This window comes from Lissotriton helveticus, chromosome 1_1, assembly GCF_964261635.1.
Source record: "Lissotriton helveticus chromosome 1_1, aLisHel1.1, whole genome shotgun sequence".
In the NCBI taxonomy this organism is placed as follows: domain Eukaryota; kingdom Metazoa; phylum Chordata; class Amphibia; order Caudata; family Salamandridae; genus Lissotriton; species Lissotriton helveticus.
The window spans coordinates 1,785,633,257-1,785,653,054 of NC_136057.1; the positions used below are offsets into that span (position 1 = coordinate 1,785,633,257).

General features: G+C 46.1%; 1 protein-coding gene and 1 long non-coding RNA gene across 7 annotated transcripts in view; one reads left to right on the forward strand and one right to left on the reverse strand.

Moving 5' to 3' along the window:
* Window positions 1-19,798, forward strand: part of RBFOX2 (RNA binding fox-1 homolog 2) — a 686,272-nt gene that overhangs the window by 207,941 nt on the left and 458,533 nt on the right. The window lies entirely within an intron of this gene.
* Window positions 15,523-16,069, reverse strand: LOC144774469 (uncharacterized). The gene is made up of 3 exons (XR_013600275.1): window positions 16,009-16,069; window positions 15,671-15,731; window positions 15,523-15,573 (listed from the first exon to the last, which is right to left on the reverse strand). It is a non-coding gene; the product is annotated as an uncharacterized LOC144774469 (long non-coding RNA).

Genomic DNA, 19,798 nt, shown 5'->3' on the forward strand with positions numbered 1-19,798 from the left:
AACCATGCAAGTAGTATTGGAGACAATAATTCGTAGGGCTGTTTTGTAATCCCTAACTCCAAGATTCCTAAAGACTGGCTTCAACCATTTATTGCTAGCCCGTTTATAGGCTTTACAAGCAAAAAGGAAGTGGCCAAGGGATTCTTCCGGGCACGGACGACCCGGGCATTTCCTATCCTCATCCCTCCTCCCTTTCCACCCTGCCATAACATTTTTGAGAGGGAGAGTGCCATATCTAAGTTTCAGGAATAGAGTTCTGTCACGGGGAACCTGAATAAAATCCAGAAACGGTTCTAGCTTTATAGTAAGCTTGTGAGAAAAGAAATTCTCTGTTAGTGGACCCCAATTTGGATTTAGCAGAACTTTGGCCTCTATCCAATCCCAGTAAAGTTTCTTAACTGTTTGTTTAGGTGGGGGAGATTGAGAAGCCCAGGCGTCACGTAAACCCAAATTTACCACAAGCTTCTTTAGATCGTTTAACCACTTTATTTTGTTCGAGACATTCAGGTTGATTAGTTCGTCTAACACTAAGGCATAATTTGCTAGTTCCGGGGTCCTCCTAAGGCGCACCCAGAATAGTAGTGGTCGGAGCTGGACAATGTCACAAATGGATCTCTTACCCAAATCGGCAAATAAGGGTTTTAAAGGGGTTGAGACAGGAAGCAAGACTAAGTCTCTCATGAACTTATTCTCGGCCACCACCAGTGCTTTAGTATTCTCAGTACCCCATAGTTCTGATCCATAGACCGCTGATGCTAACGCCTTTCCCTCATAGACTGCCAGTGCAGGGGCTATTGGTCTACTCACTGAAAGGCGTTGGTTCTTTAGAATAGCACCGGATACTCTTTTGAGATTTAAAACCATTTTGCACAGATGGGATTCCCATTTCATTTTGTTACCAATTCTGACCCCGAGGTAATCAAATTCATCCACTACCTCCAAAGGTGACCCATTCAAAGAGAGATGGATCTTACTTTGATTCCTTTTTACGGTCATTACCATTAACTTCGTTTTTGTAGTGTTTATCGTTAGCCCACGCACTTTGCACAACACATTGAAACGGTCAAGGAGTATTTGCAGGCCTTTGGGGGTTTTGGATAGCAGGAGGGTGTCGTCGGCAAAGAGGAGAGTTGGTGTTTTCTCCCCGGCCATGACAGGAGCGTCTGCCGGGATCTCTCACAGATGGTGCACCACTCCATTTATAAAAAGAGAAAACAAGGTCTGGGCCATCACACACCCCTGCCGCACCCCTCTGTTGACAGGAATCCTCTTGGTTAGTTGCCCCTGAGCCCCCCACCGAATCCTAGCAAAGTTACCTTCGTGTAGTTTGATTATAAGCTGTAATAAGTAACAAGGGAATCCCATGTCCAAAAGAACCTCCCAAAGTTTGGCGCGGGGGATTACATCAAAAGCCGTTTTTAAATCTATAAAGGCCAGGTACAGGCTCCCCCTGGCTATTAACACCGTTTTCCAGAAGACCGCACAAAATCTAAAAATCTGGTCCATTGCACCTACGTTGCATCTGAATCCGGCCTGAAAGTGAGTCAAAATATTGTTTTCCATTAGCCACATTTCTGTCCGGTTTATGATGACCCTGCCAACTACTTTTTGAATGGTATCAATTAAACTAATTGGTCTGTAGTTGGCAGGGTCCTCTCTAACACCTTTTTTAAAAATGGTAATGACCTCTGCACCCTTCCAGGATTCAGGTACTGGATGGCCAGACTGAATAAGATTCATGATTCTAGATATGAAATCTGCCCATACTATAGGATCATGCAACAGTAAATCCCCCGGAACGCCGTCGGGGCCAGGAGCCTTTCCCGGAATTATTTTCTGAATGGCATCCTGAACTTCACGGGGTGAAAACAACTCATCAATACTACCACGCTCCGAGTTGACCATGGTAGCAATACCCAGAGCGGGAGATGTTAACGCACCCTCCACACTACCTTCACAGTATAGTTTTAAAAAGTGGGAGTGCCATTGGAGCTCGGTGATGTGGTTTGGGATAGGCTCTACCCCTCGCCTGTCAAGAATATTAATTAAATTCCAGAAAAGAGTGGAGTTTTTCCCATATGCTGCATCCTTAAGCGCCTGCCAATGGTCCTCTTCCCAAGTCTTCTTGGCTAACGCAATACTTTTGCGGTAATCTTGTCTAGCGATTCTTACAGCTACTGGGTCCTTACTTTTTATAGCAAAAGAAATTGCTTTCCTTTTTCTCCTACAGTTGGCTGTATACCAGAGATTACCCTTACTTAGCTTGTACTGGCCCAGTTTCGGCCCCTTAGATTTTTTAATAAAGAACCTACCAATCTCCTCCATTAGATTCTTATACTTGGCTGCTATGTTTGACCCCGGGGTGTGGGGGGCTATTGAAGTAACCGGGGCCAAGTCACGCAGTACGGCCATGACTAGTTCCTGGATATTGTCTTATTTCCCTTCATCACACCTAACTGCGTTCCACTTAAGCTTGCGATTGCAGTTTGTGGGAACTACTTCTTTAGTAATCAACTCTTTAGGACCATTTTTACTAAACTTGTCTCCCCAGTAAATTGCCATGCATAAAGGGTTATGGTCGCTATCTGATCTTTGTCTGACCTTCATATCCACTAGGTTGTCCCAGGACTGAGTATCCAAAAGGATATAATCAATCCGTGATGGGCAGCCTATCCTGTTAAGTCATTGCTCCCTCACGATCGGATAAAGTGCGACCATTTAAGGCCCGTAAATTGTGTTCCAGAACAAGAGCATTTAACTGGATTGCTCTTGCAGTCCATTTCTTAATTGGGGTAAGGGCTAGAGGTGGTATAAACTGGCTCCTAACTTCGTTGTATAAACCTGTAAAATCTTCCTCATCCAGGGGCTCGAAAGTACAGTTAAAATCACCCCCCACCAATATTTTAGATCTAGTGGGGAGGGAGGATAACCTGTTGTCTAGCAACTCTAATATAGGTGAAATTTGGCCACCCGGAGAACCTCTAGCATATACACAAAAGAGTTCTAATATATTATTTCCAGAGGGACTTTTTACAGAAATATGCAGGATGTCATTTGAAGAGGTGTTATGAGTAGTAACGACACAGTTTAAGTCTATCTTAACCCAAATGTGTAAACCTCCAGACGGACGTCCTTTCCCCATCGAAACAGCAGGGGTAAAGAAGGTTGAGTATCCGTTTTTATATTGTGGCAGGGCACACCAGGTTTCTTGGAACATACATATATGAAAGTCATTTATGAAATCATTCCAGGCAGGATTAACAAGATTTTTTTTTAAGACCTGCTATGTTCCAGGACAGGATCTTAATAGAGGTGTCAGCTGTGGATAATTCTTTAGATGGGGTCAGAGTATCAAATTCCCTTTCTATAATACCTGGACTGATACTGGCCTTGTTGAGTGGTACCTCCCTGCCAGTGTTGTTGGTACTAGCAGGGCTCGACAAATCCACTCGCCCGCTCGCATTAGCGAGGGAGAATGGATGAGGACGAGCTATTTTTAGGTCCTACTCGCCCTTTCTGGCGATTAGGAAGTCAAACTAACTTTTGTCCTCTGTCTTTGAAAACAGAGCAAAAGTGACAAGATAACACGATTTAAAGGCATTTTTATTGCTCAAAAAGGAAATGAGCAATAAAGATGCCTTTAAATCTTGTTATCTTGTCACTTTTGCTCCGTTTTCAGAGACGGCGGTCAAGTGGGTTGCAGTCAGGTCGAGGGGATTTTCCATGGTACTAGACCTGCAGGACTAGTACCATTTTTGGGATTTGTCGAGCCCTGACTAGGGCCCGAAGAAGTGAGCTCCCCTCTCTCCCCGGATAGTTCAGGGGACTGTGGTGGAAGTCAGTCCACCCCTTCCAACCCACTGTAACGGTTGTAGCAGGGGAATAAAGGATGGTTGAGCTGAGGACCCAACCCTTCTCCAATCGGCTGACAATCACCCATCCATGGTCTCCCCGCCCTCCTACCAACTAGATTCCAACCTTCCTCTTCAATCCCACCCCGCTTTTGGGGAATCTGATAGTTATGGTTCTCCCTCCTGTTTCTCCCTCTCCCTGACCCTGTATTAAACGACCTTAACCAACTCCATCTAGCATCTTGATGGTCCTCTTGCATATAGAAAAATGACAAGGGTTTGGCCGCAACCACAGACTTGTTGTCACATGGGGGAAGGGAGCAAATGAATTCTACCAGTCGTGGGTCCTCAAATGTGCCAACAACGCAGTCACCCTTTAGACTTTTCTTATTCCCACCTACCCAAGGGGCCCTCTCTACCATAAGAATTTTATTGTTTAATCCAGGGGGTGGAGGATAATTTCTGTCTAGCCAGTGACAGATTTTGTTTTTAAGTGCCCAGAAAGGTTCTGAAACGGCAGGAGCCAGTTCAGGAATGCCAGTCAGAACTACCACATATGGACAAGCATCAGGTGGTAAGTTAATGCTCCGGCGTATGTTAGTCTTTTCAAGGTGGGGTAAGGGTATACTGGAAGCTGGAATAGTAAAAGCAGTACCCTTCTGAATATGAGTAGGAACCGTAGTGGTAGGCTGATTAGTACTGGTTTTATTGCTCACTGGCATAGGTATATTAAGTGAACGGGTCTTTGGAGCAGTGTTAGCCCCTGTAGGGTGCTTCTTAGGAATGGGCACCTTGTTATGAACAAAAGGTAGTGCAACAGGGGTATTGGGAACGGGATTAACCTTCTTGGGTTTTTGTGTTAAAAGAATAGCCTCAAGCTGTTGTTCAATGTTCGCTAGTCTGGTCTCTAGAGGCAAGAGTAATGATTTAATAAGGTTGGACATAGAGTTCATAAAAGAGGCATTACTAGCCTCTTGATCCGATGAAGATTCATCACTACTACTAACATCCAGGATGCTAGCCAAACTGCTATCGGGGGTTATATCGTCTGGGACACCCAATGATAAAAGGTGGGGGGCAGATTCGGCAATATCACTCTCCAAATGATCATTAATACCCAAAAGGTCCCTCTCTTCTACCACCAAAACACCCATATCAACCTCCCCGTCAATTTGTCCCAAAGACTCTTGTGCATTAGGATTAGGAGTATCAATCATATGGCTCATGATTTTTGGGTCTAACACAGCACATTTCAGACTACCCACTTGTGAAGAGTCATTCTCTTGATGGATTTCAACTGCTATTGATACTAAGTTGTTTAACAAGGGGGAGGCAATAGGTAGTGTACTCACAGAAGGAGGGTCTGGAGGTGGTAATAAGGAGCACATAGGAGGAAGCAGACCCTCAACAGGCTGGCTAGAAAGAGGAGCAGAACTATTTAGACCTCTGATCGGGGAGCGAACTAAGGCAATATTGCCTAATGAGGATCTTTTGGCTTGGGCGAGATCCATCGAGACCCTCCTTTCCATAAGTGAAATTCCCTGATCAATCAAAGAGTTAGTGCGTGAAATAAAGTTATCTAAAGTGCCAATAAATTTTTTGGTTTTAGCATTAGCCGCTCTCTGACTTCGAGTTTTACGAGTAGACATAGTAGACAGTAACAAACAATCGTTGGCTCAGAAAAGCAGAGGGGTGGAGGGTAGATACCAATCTAATATCAAAAAACTACAATTGGAAACAATAATTGTAACGAATGAGACCACCAATATGTGACAACAGCGAAAATAAAACAAATAAGTCAAACTGGTGGCTTATCGCAACAATAAGGGAAGGTATCCATGGAAAGTAAAAGGGCAAAAGGGCCTGCCCAGGCCAGGCTCTGCAGGCCTCGGAGGGCCACAGAGGGCCCGCCCTTTGCCCGGGCTTAGCCCCGGGCGCTCCCGCGCAGCGGTGGAGTACCTTTCTTAAATAACAGTTAGGTCATATAGAGGAGCGCTTTTCCCGTCGTCCGGTGCTCAGGGGGCAGGGCTGGCAGGGAGAGCGGGCCAGGTGTCTTGAATGGCCGGCAAGGACTCCTGGAACATCGAGTCCTTGCTCCTGCTCGCAGCCCTGCTTTGCCCTTCACTCCCCAGTAGATTTCTTGCAGTGGCGCCCTGTCCTTAACACGAGTTGTAAAAGGAAAATCCGGGTAAATGGTCCAAAACACTCCAGCAGGCACTTGGTCAGGTCAGTGCACGAAGGATCCCACTCCACAACGGCAGAGGAGCGCTTTTCCCATCGTCCGGTGCTCAGGGGGCGGGGCTGGCAGGGAGAGCGGGCCAGGTGTCTTGAATGGCCGGCAAGGACTCCTGGAACATCGAGTCCTTGCTCCTGCTCGCAGCCCTGCTTTGCCCTTCACTCCCCAGTAGATTGCTTGCAGTGGCGCCCTGTCCTTAACACGAGTTGTAAAAGGAAAATCCGGGTAAATGGTCCAAAACACTCCAGCAGGCACTTGGTCAGGTCAGTGCATCCCCTCATGTGACTTTGCATGCTGCAGTGGCATATCCATTTTGCTTTGGTCTGTTGGCTGCAAGAGTTATCAATGACAGGTACCCCTTGTGAAGTAATGTCTAAGCCTGTAATCTGGTCTAGAAGTATTTGATGATAGGCACACCTTTTATTATCATCCTCCCATTTAACTATTTGAAATGGATTTTGATATTTAAAAGTGTTTATTCCATTAGCGACATTGAAACAAAGAACATTTTGCAGGTAGTAGTAGTTTGCTTCAGATCTCCATTGTTATTCTTAGTTAAACTACATAGACTACTTTTAATGTTTTCGTTTGCGTGTAATTGATATTGTACACAAAAGAAGAGGCAACAAACACAATTATTTGAAAAAGTAGTCAACTTCAAATTATAACTCATAGGTCCTTGATGTAAGTGTAGCGTATTCTTATTGAGATTCTTCATCCATCTTACAAAAAGCGCAGCCAATGCGTTTCACCTTAACCCCTTCCACACTCATGACGAGCTGGGCTCGTCATGCAGTAGCCTCCCAGCACGCTCATGACGAGCCCAGCTCGTCATGAATAATGGGTTTTTGCATATTCCAGCACAGGGCTGGAACTCATCGAGCATCGATGTGGTTAACAAAGGCTTCCTCAGGGCAATATCCTCAATCCACTGGTTCCTCTAGATATTGTAAGGCGTAAATCAACAAAGGTCTAGTAACTTGAGATGCACTTACTCTCAAAGGTTCAGTTTTACAATTTAGTCACTGTTTCGCATTCGTCGCACGAGCTTCATGGAGTCAAACGCTGCGCAAAACTGCTCTTCTGTGGTCCATTTCCAAAGCTGTGTACAGTATTAGTCATCTACATGTCCTCCAGCATCCGATAATGACACTGGAGGTTATGAAGTAGGTTGATACCGAACATGAATGTGTAAATTGACTGCAGAACTATGCTTCCTACTTATGATTCCTAGCACTGTAATACATTCTCTATTCTTGCATGTATCAGGCGAACAGCCCCTTGTTGTGATGTATTTTTAGCCTATGTGTAAATGTTGGAAAGTGAAAGTACACGCTCCAAAGGACATTATCTTTTACTTAAACTTTACTTGGGGGCCTATGGGTTGAAAGAATTCAAAAGACTTACTGTTTTGGTTAATTCGGTCAATATAGAGGCTTTCGCGTACACTTTTAAACAGATGGAGCTACGATATGCAAGAAGCTTAAACACTGTTACGGATAGATTTAAATTTTACTCTAGGAAACCAGGAGTGGGAGAAAGTATAGAATAATTTGTATTTGCACGAAGGACTTTAGCTGTAACATGTGACTTCAAACATAAAATGCAACCAGCTTTATTTTGATTGAATTATCATGAAGTAGAAGAGTAAACAAAAAAAAGTACAGGAACAGGTGTGACTAGGCACCAAGTGCACATTAAATGCTGCTATTGATAGTACCAAGGGTGTGGAGAAACCTGAACACTTTATCCAATAGATTAGAGGAGACGGTGGTGTTGGGATCCATGTCATGAACAAAAATATGTGGTTTACAAATACAAAAAAAAATATGAACATAGAATTAAGAAGACAGATAAAACACCTAGCTTCCAGTGTTATTTTGTGTTTGTTAAACACATTTAGGCAATTTGAGGGTTAGTCTCCTTGGGAAAAATACTGTATAAAGTGCAGAAAGAAATGTCATCTTTTGAATATCAGCAAGAAGGTCAATTTAGTGTCCGAGGTGAACAAGGATGAATTCCAGTTGTTGAATTCTTATATGGTCTTAAATATGATAGAGGGTTAAAATAAGTGTAGAGGGTTTCCAGAAGGTTTTGTGAACACTGATGGCAAGGGTGTATTCCAATGCCTGAGAAAGGAAACGCTCAGTGGTGTCCCAGAGCAGTGACTTTTCAAAATTAAATGTCTGTTTCAGCAGAGCCAACAAGAACATGATGCTAATCTTTCAGAGGTATTGTATGAGCAAGGTTTGACTCTGAGATTTTTGTTGTGTAAATTCAGACTTGAAGCATTAGTTCCACAATCCAAACAACAACTTTTCCTTGGAATTTGTCAAAAGCCGTGTTGAGAAGGTTGGCTCATTGAGATGTTTATTAATAAAAAATATGAAGTTTGTTTGGGCATGTTTCCAAAATGTTGCTTTTTAAAACCCTAAGCAAAGAAATAATACAAGCCTGATGTTGAGACTTTTTTTTATTGTTTGCATTGAGTAGCTTGTAGCCAGAGTACATAGGATCCCGGAATCGGGACACACACTGTCAATGTAACATATGCTGATACAAGCAATGTTTTTTGCATGGTGTTCATCAAAAACAGCAGAACATAGAACAAACCCATATCAACAGTATCCCCCCTCCCCATCCACCCAGCAACTAGATATGCATGCTTGAACCTCCAGCCTCCCTTAACATGTGTGGTGTTCCTAGTAACGATCCCAGTTCTGGCTACCCCTGACTATACACATGGTGTTACAACAGAATCCTTGCTAGTCAGAATGACTGAGTATGTACATTGTGAGTGGGGCCCAAAAGTCCATAGGCCGTGAGGTCTCGCAAAGCTCCTCCTCATAGGTCTCCAGCTGTTCCCTACACTAGACCAAGTCGCAAACCCAACTCTTGACTGTGGGGGTAGTTTTGGCTCCCCAGCATTTTGCAATCGCCCGTTTAGCTAATCAGGTAAACGCCGATTACACAGCTTAAGTGGCTTAATCCATCCAAGCAGGCAAACTTCAGACACGCAGCACACTTTTTCCAAAACCACTTCTGAGAGCACACGTACCACTTGAGTCTAGAATGCAGATATTCTTGCGCAGTACCATGCCAGGTGCAGAAAATCTGCATTGACCTGCCCGCACCTCACACAACACGCATGCTCCCGCAAACCGAACCTCTGCAGTTGCATTGGTGTATAATATAACTGATGAAGGTACTTAAAATTAATTATACGGAGATTATAGTTTGCCGTCAAGCATCCCGTCAACTCACAGCAAAACTTCCATTGCTCAAGCAATATTGTGGACCCGAGCGCCGTGTTCCATTTGAGGTATGAGGGGTGCTCCCCTGGCTCCCTCTCCCGCAGTGACGCATTATACAACTTAGTGATCAGGCCACAGCGTTCTTCCCCCGCCAGCACCGCCTTCAGAGCTAGCCATGTTCTAGGTTCAGCTGGATAATCAGGATAAATGGCTCTAGCTGCCTGTCGCTGTCTCACATACGTGAATCCCAACATCATGTCACCTTCCAGACCCCTCTACACATCGAGTAGCGGAACTGATCCCTGTCACACAGGTCCCCCATCCGTGTGACACCCACTGACTTCAGCACACGTTGAGCGGCCTGCTCTTGAGCTGCAGAGATCCCCGGAGGCGCGGCCAGCGGCAGTGACGGAGTATAGAGGTAATCCAGCTGTGCACGTTTGGCAAGTGCCTTCCAGGCCCACGCGGTGCTCTGCAAGGGATTGATTTCCATCCTAGGGACTCCCCCTCCACCCGACTACGCCGCCGCTACTAATGACATTGGCAGTACGGCATCTATCTCGATTGCAGTATGCGGCAGGAACCTCTGCGCGAAGACCCAATAATGCGCAAACTGCGCCTGCGCGCATAAATGATACAACCGCATGTCGGGTGCTTCGAAGCCCACACGGGCAAATGGCTGAACGAGGACATTCCAGCTACATCTGGTTTTCTTACCACCCCAAACAAACGACAGCAAGGCAGACTAGAGCGTATTAAACAGCGAGGCGGTCAACCAAATAGGAATATTAATAAACTAGTAGAGAATTTTGGGAAATATAGACATTTTTGTCACCGCGATCCGGTCCGCAAGGGAAAAGGCAGCCGGGCCCAACGCGTCGCCTGGTCAGTGATCTGTGTTATGACCACCATTTCCTCTAGGGTGCGTGCGCGCACCGCTCCTGACCTCCGCGCGCACCACCTCGCGTTGAGCGTGCACACAGTCCGGACGTCGCGCCGCCGGCCGTTTGAAAGAAGCGAGCGGCGCGAATGCGGCGGAGCGGTCGTGAGGAGTGCAGGTAAGGAGTCGGGGGGGCTGGTGGAGCTTGTGTGCTGTGAGGACGCAGGGCAGACTCTGGCCTTTTGTTTAAGTATTGCTGTTAATCAGAGCCCCTTCACGGGCTCTGATTAACAGCAATACTTAAACAAAAGGCCAGAGTCTGCCCCGTGCTTTACTAACAAAAGCGTAGACAGTTTCCAAACGCAGCGTGTGCTAAAGTACATGCTGTGTTTGGAAACTGTCTATGCACAGCCACTGCCTGAAAATCTGGTTCAAAATAATGCAAAGTTGAAAAGACCGTACGCAGGTTATGTGCGGTTTATCTGGCAGGCACAAAGCCCGACTGACGAGGGAGAACCAGCAGAGGAAGAAGCGGCTGGAGCCTAGTGGCAATCATTTTCGCCAGAATTTTTGTGTCAATGTTAATGATTGAAAGATGCCTATAGGAGTCGCACTGGTTGGCAGCCTTGTCAGGTTTCAGTAACATCACCAGGAGGGCCTCCTTGAGAGTGGGAGGAATGTGCCCCGTCTCATATGCCTCTGCATATACAGCTAGAAGTCTAGGGGCCAGCACATCCGCAAAAGCTTTATTAAATTAGCTCGGGAGCCCATCGAGTCCTGAGGCCTTACATGTGGGGAGCGACATCATTGCAAGCTTTACATCTTTAACATCGAAGGGCTTAGTGAGATATTCCCTTTGTGCCAGGGACAGCCACCCAAGTGCAATATCATCGAGATAGGAGTGCATCTCTGCCGGCTGCACCGTAGACCTATCCGCGTACAGTCCGGTATAAAAGTGCTGGACCACCTCACTAATCTCAGGCTTGGTATAATGCGCCGTTCCCTCCTCGTCCCCCATTCCAGAATATACTCCTGACACCTGGGCGCTGCTAACTTTTGTGCCAATGAACGACTAGGAGTACCCCCACACCATAGTACCAGGCCATGCTACGTCAGGACGGATGCACCATCTACTGATCCACTGTGGCATTGTGTTCGGACACAAGCTCCCGCATTGTGGAAAGTGCCTGAAGAGACCGGTTCCTCTCGTACATATGCTCCAGAGTTGATATCTCCATGGCCAATTTACGGATCCTACGCTGCAAGTCCCGCAAGACGCTGGCCTGCGCACCTATGCAGACCCCTCTGATTGTTACCTTAAAGGCCTCCCACAAGACACCTGCGCTCTCCACAGTGCCCTCATTTTCCCTGAAGTAGTTGTGAATTGCCTCGCCGATAGCGTGCTTAAACACCGGGTTAGTTAAGGATGCCGGTTGCAGGCGCCACATGAAAGGTGGCCGTTCACATGCAGGAACCTGGAGTTGAAGGACAACTAGGGAATGGTCAGAGAGCATTTTCATCAAGTGGCGCACATTAAATACCCACTTGCATGTGACCTCCGAGACAAGCCAATAATCTAAGCGGGACCAAGTCCCATGTCCCATGTCCCATGTACAGAGGATATAAAGGTGCTTTCCCGTACCCCAGGGTGTTGCAGGCTCCAGGCGTCTTGAATGTTCCCCGCCTCAATTAGACCCAATGGAACCTCCGTAGCCGGCTTAGGTTGTGCTGTCCAATTTCCCAGCCTATCCATGGCCACATCCAGGCAAGTATTAAAATCCCCTCCCCAGATGATCTTCGCAGGGGGAAACTGAGATGCAACGACAAACATCCACAAAAAAGGACCGATCATCAATGTTTGATCCGTATACATTAGCTAATAACACATTCATTCTCCCAGCTTACCCTGGACCAATGCTTACCGACACTGCTCATCCATCTCGGAGTGGGTAAGTGGAGTAAGAGGAAGCTACCCTCATACCTGCCCAGCGTGCACCCACATTCTTCTTGGAGGCATTGGTGAGATGAGTCTCCTGCAAAAATGCAATTTGGACATCCAACCGGTTCAGGTATGCTATTAGACTGGATTTTCTTGGGGGTGTTTAAACCACGCACATTCCAAGTCAGGAACTTCACTTTACCACTCATTCAGATCGTACAGCCATAGACTACAACACACAAGTGCGCCAACAGTACCATAATGCCGGAGAGAGGCAGTCATTATATTCCGGAATAGTGCCACACAGCCCAATCACACCCCTCCCTGCCAACCCCCCACCCACTTCAGTGAGCCCAACTTGCTAAAGCCATCCCTTCCCTGTCTAAACCAACTTCGACAAAATATGCATGTAGGGTACTCCCATCTGGGGAGCGCCAGAGAACTACTAGCCTCCTAACTAAAGGTGGCGGATGAGGTCAATCGCTGCGCCAAATCTATACCTGTTCTGCAAAGCCAACTCCCACACCCAGGGCCAAACCATAAATGGAGCAACCCAACAGTGCCATTCTGCACTCATGCAAAGGGACAATTGCAAGAAAGAAAGAGACAATGATGCAGCCATTTGAGTCATTCCCACAAGGTGCCAGGCCCGGAATCAGACCAATCCATGCCGCCACCCTACTGCTCATCGTCACGCTCTGCTGTAGATGCTCGCTTCCGACGCTTCAGCTGCTTAGCATGTTTCAACTCCGCTTTAGGGTTTGTAAATATTGTGGAGTCCCCCTCCTTACCTATGCGGAGGCGGGTAGGGTACAACATGGCATATGAAATACCATCAGACTGCAGAAACTACTTCACCGCCGCAAACTCCGGCCTCATCGCCTGCACAGTGACTGTGAAGTCAGGGAAAAACGCCAAGGGGTTGCCCTGATGCCCAATGGTGCCTTTGTCTCTAGCCGTCCTTAAGATGGCATTCTGGTCTCTGTGGTTCAAAAGTCTCGCAATGACCGAGCAGGGAGGAGCATCCGGGACAGGATGTGCCGCTAGGGATCTGTGGCCCATCTCAATGATGAACATGGGGGACAAGTGCTCCACACCAAAAATATCTCTAATTAGGTTTTCGATAAAGGTCTCCATCCAGCCCACATTGGTGGATTCCGCCATCCCCAGTAATTCTAATGTTATTCTGCTGGGACCGGGCCTCCAGGTTCTCGTTTTTGGCCTGAATCGGCAACAAAACCTTCTCCATATTTAGCGCCTTTCCCGAGACCTCACTTAGACCATCCTCAGCAACAGAGACCCGTTGTTCCACCTCCCCCATCCTGGTGTTTTGCTTCTCCAGCTGCAACAACATATGGTCCAGGCAATGGTTCCCAGCTGCCATTGTTCCCTTAATGGATTGAACACTGCGCTGCATTGCCAGCAATGTGGTTTCCAGTGTGGATGGACCATCCCCCTGCGGATCTGCCTCCCGAGTCGGAAGCCGCCTTCTGGTGCGCTTTACTAGCTCTACGCGCCTCAAACGTGAGGCAAGGCTGTGATTTTTCGGTCTTCCCTATCATTAACTGTGAGGTCCGGGAGGCCACCCACTGTATTGGGACGTGTAAGAAAGACTGGGGTAGGGAGCAGCACCGTTCTCCCCCACCAAGGCGACCCAAAGACAAATCGCTGCACTCCAATGTCACTCACACAGACTCCGCCTCAGACCGCCCTTCACACGGGTACCAGCATGGGGGGGTCGGACTCCACACAGTGTTATGATGTTCAGGGCCCATAAAGCACCCCAGATGATATCCACAGGCTATATGACCTGGAGCCTGCACTTTAAGGTGTAAGGCAAAGCCACCGCAGAATGTGGTGCAAAGGAGCAGATGCAAGAGACCCGACCGACGCTAGTTTTCTCTCCCATGCAGGGCCGCAGGCTTAGATAGGAAAGGAGCTACAATGGCTGCTCTCCGCCTCGTTGCTCCCCACACGTGCTCGCTGGGCATGACAATTGTACAGGCACTCCCGGCCCTGCAATCCACTTTTCGAATGGCCAGATGAAGCACGCAGGTCTCAGCACCCTATTGTGGGGCACAGCACCAGCACCAAGAGCCACCGGTATGCAGGGAGGGTCTCACCACTCCAGGGCCGCTGCCCCCCAGCGCACGATCACCAGAGCTATGGCTCGCAGGCCGCGACCCCCCCCCCCCCCCCCCAGCCCCGTCCTGGCCCACACCCGCCGCCGTGGACCAGAGACAGGCCGTGCCCCCACTCATCGAACTCGGTTGCAGCACAGTGTCTTCTTTTCGGGGGCAGTTAACTTAGGTTCTGTACGGGGCGCCTCCAGGCAGTCACAGTACGCCGACACATCTCTGCACTCCGCCACACGAGCCACAGGAATCCGCCGATAATACGGCCCGCCGAGTCTCCACCTCAGCCCTCTGCCGATGACAGGGGTCCGATGTAGCGTAAACAAAGAAAGGGTCTGGCTCCTTTGCAGTAAGGCCAAGCCTGGAACTTTAAGAAACAACCACAATTGCCAATACTGCAATTTACTTCTTACTATAGATGCAACAAGAACAGCAGAAGTAAAACTAGTTCTTCAAAAAACCGATTACTTATTGAGTCAATCTATTTATTTCCAATACAAAGTCACACAACATTATTTAAGCAGCAACTTTCCTTCATTAGCAAAATATTTAGAAATTCAATACACAGGAGAGAAAAGAAAGGGGAAAGAATCCTTTCTGACAATATTTACACTCATTTAAGGTTCACATTCGGTCAAACATTCGCTCAAACGGGCTCAGTCAAACTCATGCATACTTTGTGGAAAAAAGTTGAGGGAACAAGAAAGGGTGAGGGGAGGGAAAAAAACATAAATCCAAACAAATATCAAAAACTGTGTTCTATATGACTGATATTAAGTCAAATGTTACACTTGGGGTGTATTTACAATGAAACACATGCTACTTTATACAATAGGCCATCTGAATAACAAAATGAGTTTAAAAATCTAATATCAAGATTTTTGCAAAAAATTGGCCTAGCACGGTGGTGGTCGACTCGTTTCGAGTTCCTTGGGGGAGGAACTCTCTTCAGGACCTCAATTTGGTTCTGAAAAACATAATAAAAAGACTTTGTCTTATTGTGTTATAGGGAAAACTGGTAACCCTTCTATCTCCAGGGCGGGGGCGTTGCCCTCTTACCTTAAGGTTCACAAAATGTTCTCATTATTCTTCGTAATGACATTCATACTCTGGAAAATCATAAAGAAAGGATAAATAAATAAAAGCCTATCTACCTAAAAAACGTCTGTGCAATATGTCACTAAGAAGCAGGCTTAATCCTTACTTTGGAAGTGTGAAAAGCTGTTATCAGGTGTGGAACTTCGGTATTTGTCACTTGGAGCTTGGACCTGGGAGTGCCTATAAAATGTAAAGAGAAACTGCTTGATGGTATCCATATCTACGGTATATTCGTAATCTGCCAAATTGTCTTAAACAATACGTTTGCTGGTCCTACCTTCATTGTCTCGTTGTTGTAGTCACTTTGTTTACTTTGAGTGAGCACGTCTGGTTTCAATCTGAGAAGGAAACGGAAGCACAGTCATGCTTTTAAACCTGTTTGTGTGCGCATCGTGTGTCAATGCATTTCATTTAAAATGAACGATTAAATTGGGGACATGCTCGGGTGGCAGGCTTATGTTTAATCGCCTTCCTTCGCTTTGTGTAGTGCGCTGAGACATTTACATTGAAACGGACAGTTCTACTGTTTGTTGCTCGGATTGCGGTATTAAATTAACTTATATGAAGGGCCCACGTTCGCATGCAATCTCAACTTTATTCTAATTGGGATGTTACCTTGCCTCTCAGTCAGCTCGCGTGTAGTTAGTCTCTCTCCGTGTGGTCCGTTTGGAGAAGCTGTTAGGTCTGCCGCTTTTTGTCTCGCGTTGTTTTGTTAGTCATGGAATTCTGGGGCATGTAGTTCACTTGATGTGTTCGACATTTTTAATCGACGGATCAACTCTTTTAAACCACTTTTGCTAGTCAGGTCAATGCTAGCAATAGTTTAAAGAAATGTTGTACAAGTAGTTGTTATATGAATTGGTGCGTGCCAAGGCTTTTGATAAAAATTGTGACATTGGCGTCTAAGCTGTTTGTGATTTATATAAAATGTTTATGACGCATCTTATCATATTATGAGGCAGGAAGAGATTTATCGTGCACTACAGGTTGAAAATCTCTGACAGAGCACGGAGACGTCCCTACTTTCCATGGTCGAACACCTGCGTTCTGTGCTTGATGCGGGTCGGACAGTGGCACTGTTACTATTAGATCTTAGTGCCGCGTTCGATACGGTCTCGCACGGGATTTTACTTCAGCGACTCGAGGAAGTAGGAGTCAAGGGCTCTGCCCTATGCTGGTTTCGATCTTTTCTTACGGATAGGTCGTTCCAGGTTGCGATTCCACCCGGCAAATCTAAACCTTACCCGTTGGCCCTGGGGGTTCCACAGGGGTCATCGTTGAGTCCCACTCTATTTAATCTTTACGTGAGACCGCTGGCTGCGGTCGTTAAGCAATGGGGCCTGACGATGGTCTCATATGCGGATGACACGCCGCTGGCGGTCACGCTGAGTGGGGACTCTGATGTGGAGGCTCTCAGGTTCCGGGACGGGCAGTGGCCAATTGGATGAACTCTAACTGTCTCCAGTTGAACACTAAGAAGACAGAGGTCATGGTGGTAGGCAAGCAAGTGGGGCTGTGGGGTGACAACTGGTGGCCTTCTGAACTGGGTGTGACCCCCTCTCCGGTATCGGAGATAAAAAATCTTGGGGTCTGGCTTGATCCAACACTTAGTTTTACCTGCCATACCAAGAGGGTGGCGGCCTCTTGCTATGGCATTATTAGAGGACTTAGGCCCATACTGAAATTTTTTGATGCCCCCACCAGACAGCTGGTGGTTCAGGCATCAGTACTGTCCCGGCTGGACTATGCCAGTTCGCTTTTGGCCGGGATAAACCAGTCTGAACTCACCCGACTGCAGCGAGTGCAAAATGCTGCAGCCAGAGTAGTGGTAGGTCTGCCAAGGCGGTGCTCGGTTTCTAAAACGCTGCACTCGCTTCATTGGCTCCCCGTAATTCAGAGGATTAAATTCAAGGTTCTCTGCCTTGCATTTAAAATCCTCAAAGGTATGTCTCCCCAAATTCTGGCAAATCTTTTAACTCCTTATGTTCCTCTGCGATCGCTGAGATCTCTGGGTCAGAACCTGGCAGTGGTCCTGCGCTTCAGGCTGAGTAGAACTGGCGGCCGCTCCTTTCGAGTGTTAGCAGCGAAGTGTCGGAACCTTCTTCCCTGTCAGATCCGGGCAATTGATGACCTTCTCCAGTTTAGGCGCGCCATCAAAACTTTTCTGTTTGCTTAATCATAGGTTGTTCTCTGTGCCCTCTCTCTTTCGATGTTGTGTTGTGTTTGCCTTCTCATAGCGCCAGGACGCCCCTTCGCTGGGGCAGCTGTGCGCTGTATAAATAAAAATAACATAACATAACAGCTCGTTTAGTCCGTCAATGGTCGTGTTGAATTTGATAATAAGCATTGCTTCTCGTTTTGACAGTTTTGCTTCCAGGTCTCCTCCTCTGGTGTCCTGTTCCACCTCCGAAATTATAGTCCACTGTAATTCTTGTTCTGTATGTGTATGTATGTGCCAATGATTTACAAGGGGAGCTGTATGTAAATTTTTCCTGATTCTTGATTTGTGTTGGGATATTCGAAGTCTGACCTCCTGGCTCGTTTTTCCAATGTAGATTTTTTTACATGGGCACAGGATTGCATAGATAACATTTTTTGATTTGCAAATCGTGAAGCTTTCATGCTTCCAGAAAACCCCTTTATGGCTGAACAAATCTCCTTCTATTGTCGAATTGCAACAGAGGCAGGTGCCACATTTGTGGTGGCCTTTAATCGGAGGCAAGTTCACGACATCGCGTATTGTTGGTATCCTCTCTTTTGGAAGGGCAGCTCGTATAACTTGGTTCGCAATAAAAAGAGGGGTTTCATTCAATTTTTTATCCAATTCTTGGACTAGATGCCAGTTGTTTTTTATCTGTTTTTAAGCCAGTTCGATGTTGGGCAATATGTGGAGACGCACACAATCCGATCTATGGGTTTCTTTTGTTTTGGTTCTAAAAGTACCTCTCGGGGGTCCACCAAGCTCTCTTTATTGCCCTTTTCAGCATTTTTTTGGGGTATCCTCTAGCAAGTAGGTTGTCTTTCAACTTGCTGGCATGAAAGAAAAATTCATCTTTGAATGAGCAGTTGCGCCTAATTCTTAAAAATTGGCCCACCGGTAGATTGTCCTTTAAACTGCGCGGATGGTTGCTGGTGTAATGCAGCTATTTGTTTCTATCTGTTTTTTTCTTATAGAGCGTTGTTTTTAAACTTCCTTCTGAGGGGTATATTTCGACATCCAGAAATGCCAACTTTTCTTTCGAGAAATCAATGCTGAATTTTATGTCCTCTGTTTGGTTATTCAACCAACCATGAAATCTATGTAGCTGGTCTTCAGAGCCTTTCCATATCAGGAAGACATCATCAATATATCGGACCCAACATCCGATATATTGATGGAAGCAGTTATTATGGTAGACTAATTTCTCTTCATATTGAGACATAAACAGCACAGCTAGCTCTGGGGCAAAGGGACACCCCATCGCCACTCCCTTTATCTGGTAGTAGAAATCATCTTTAAACTTAAAGTAATTTCTTTTTAAAGCCATACGAGCTAATTCCAAAATAAAACTCGTGGGTATTTTCATTGGTCTTTGTCGTTTGTCTAAGTATAATTCTAATACTGCCAGTCCTTCCTCTTGGGGGATCTGGGTATAGAGAGATGTTACGTCCATACTAACCAGGAGATCGTTCTGTTCATCAAATTCTAGCAATTCGAGTTTATTGATGAAATCAGTTGTATCCTTGATGTATGATTTCACTTCGGTCATCCAGGGTTTTAAAAAGAAGTCCAAAAATTTTGAGATTGGCTCAAATAAGGATTCACATCCTGAGACGATTGGTCGTCCAGGTGGTTTATGTTCGTCTTTGTGGACCTTTGGCAAGACGTAAAAAATTGGCGTTCTTGGGTGTTTGTTTTGCAAATAAGCATGTTCCTTCTTCCCAAGGAAACCATTTTCGAAACCAATTTGTAAGATTCTAAAGAGTTCGCCTTGTAATTCCCAGGTCGGGTCTTTTGAGATTTTCTTGTAGCATTGTACATCTGAAAGCTGTCGGGTTACTTCTGATGTGTATTCCGAAGTTCCCCACACCACTATTGATCCGCCTTTATCGGCTTGTGTTATGACTATTGAATGGTCATTTTTGAGATTCAATAGGGCCTCCTTTTGTGGTTTTGTCAAGTTGTATTTTATAAAGCCTTGTCTTTTTTTCTCTTGTGCTGTTATTGCCGATAGAATTGTCTTTTCAAAAGTAACAACCTCTTTTGATATTTTACTAGTCGGTGGACAAAAATGTGAGGGTCTTTTGAGACCAGTGGTTTCCATGCTTTCTAGTGGTTGTTGTCCTGAGAAGAAGGTGGTTAGTCTGATCTTTCGGCAGAACTCGATGCATTCTGTTTTCATTAATACAAAATTGTTCAATCTTG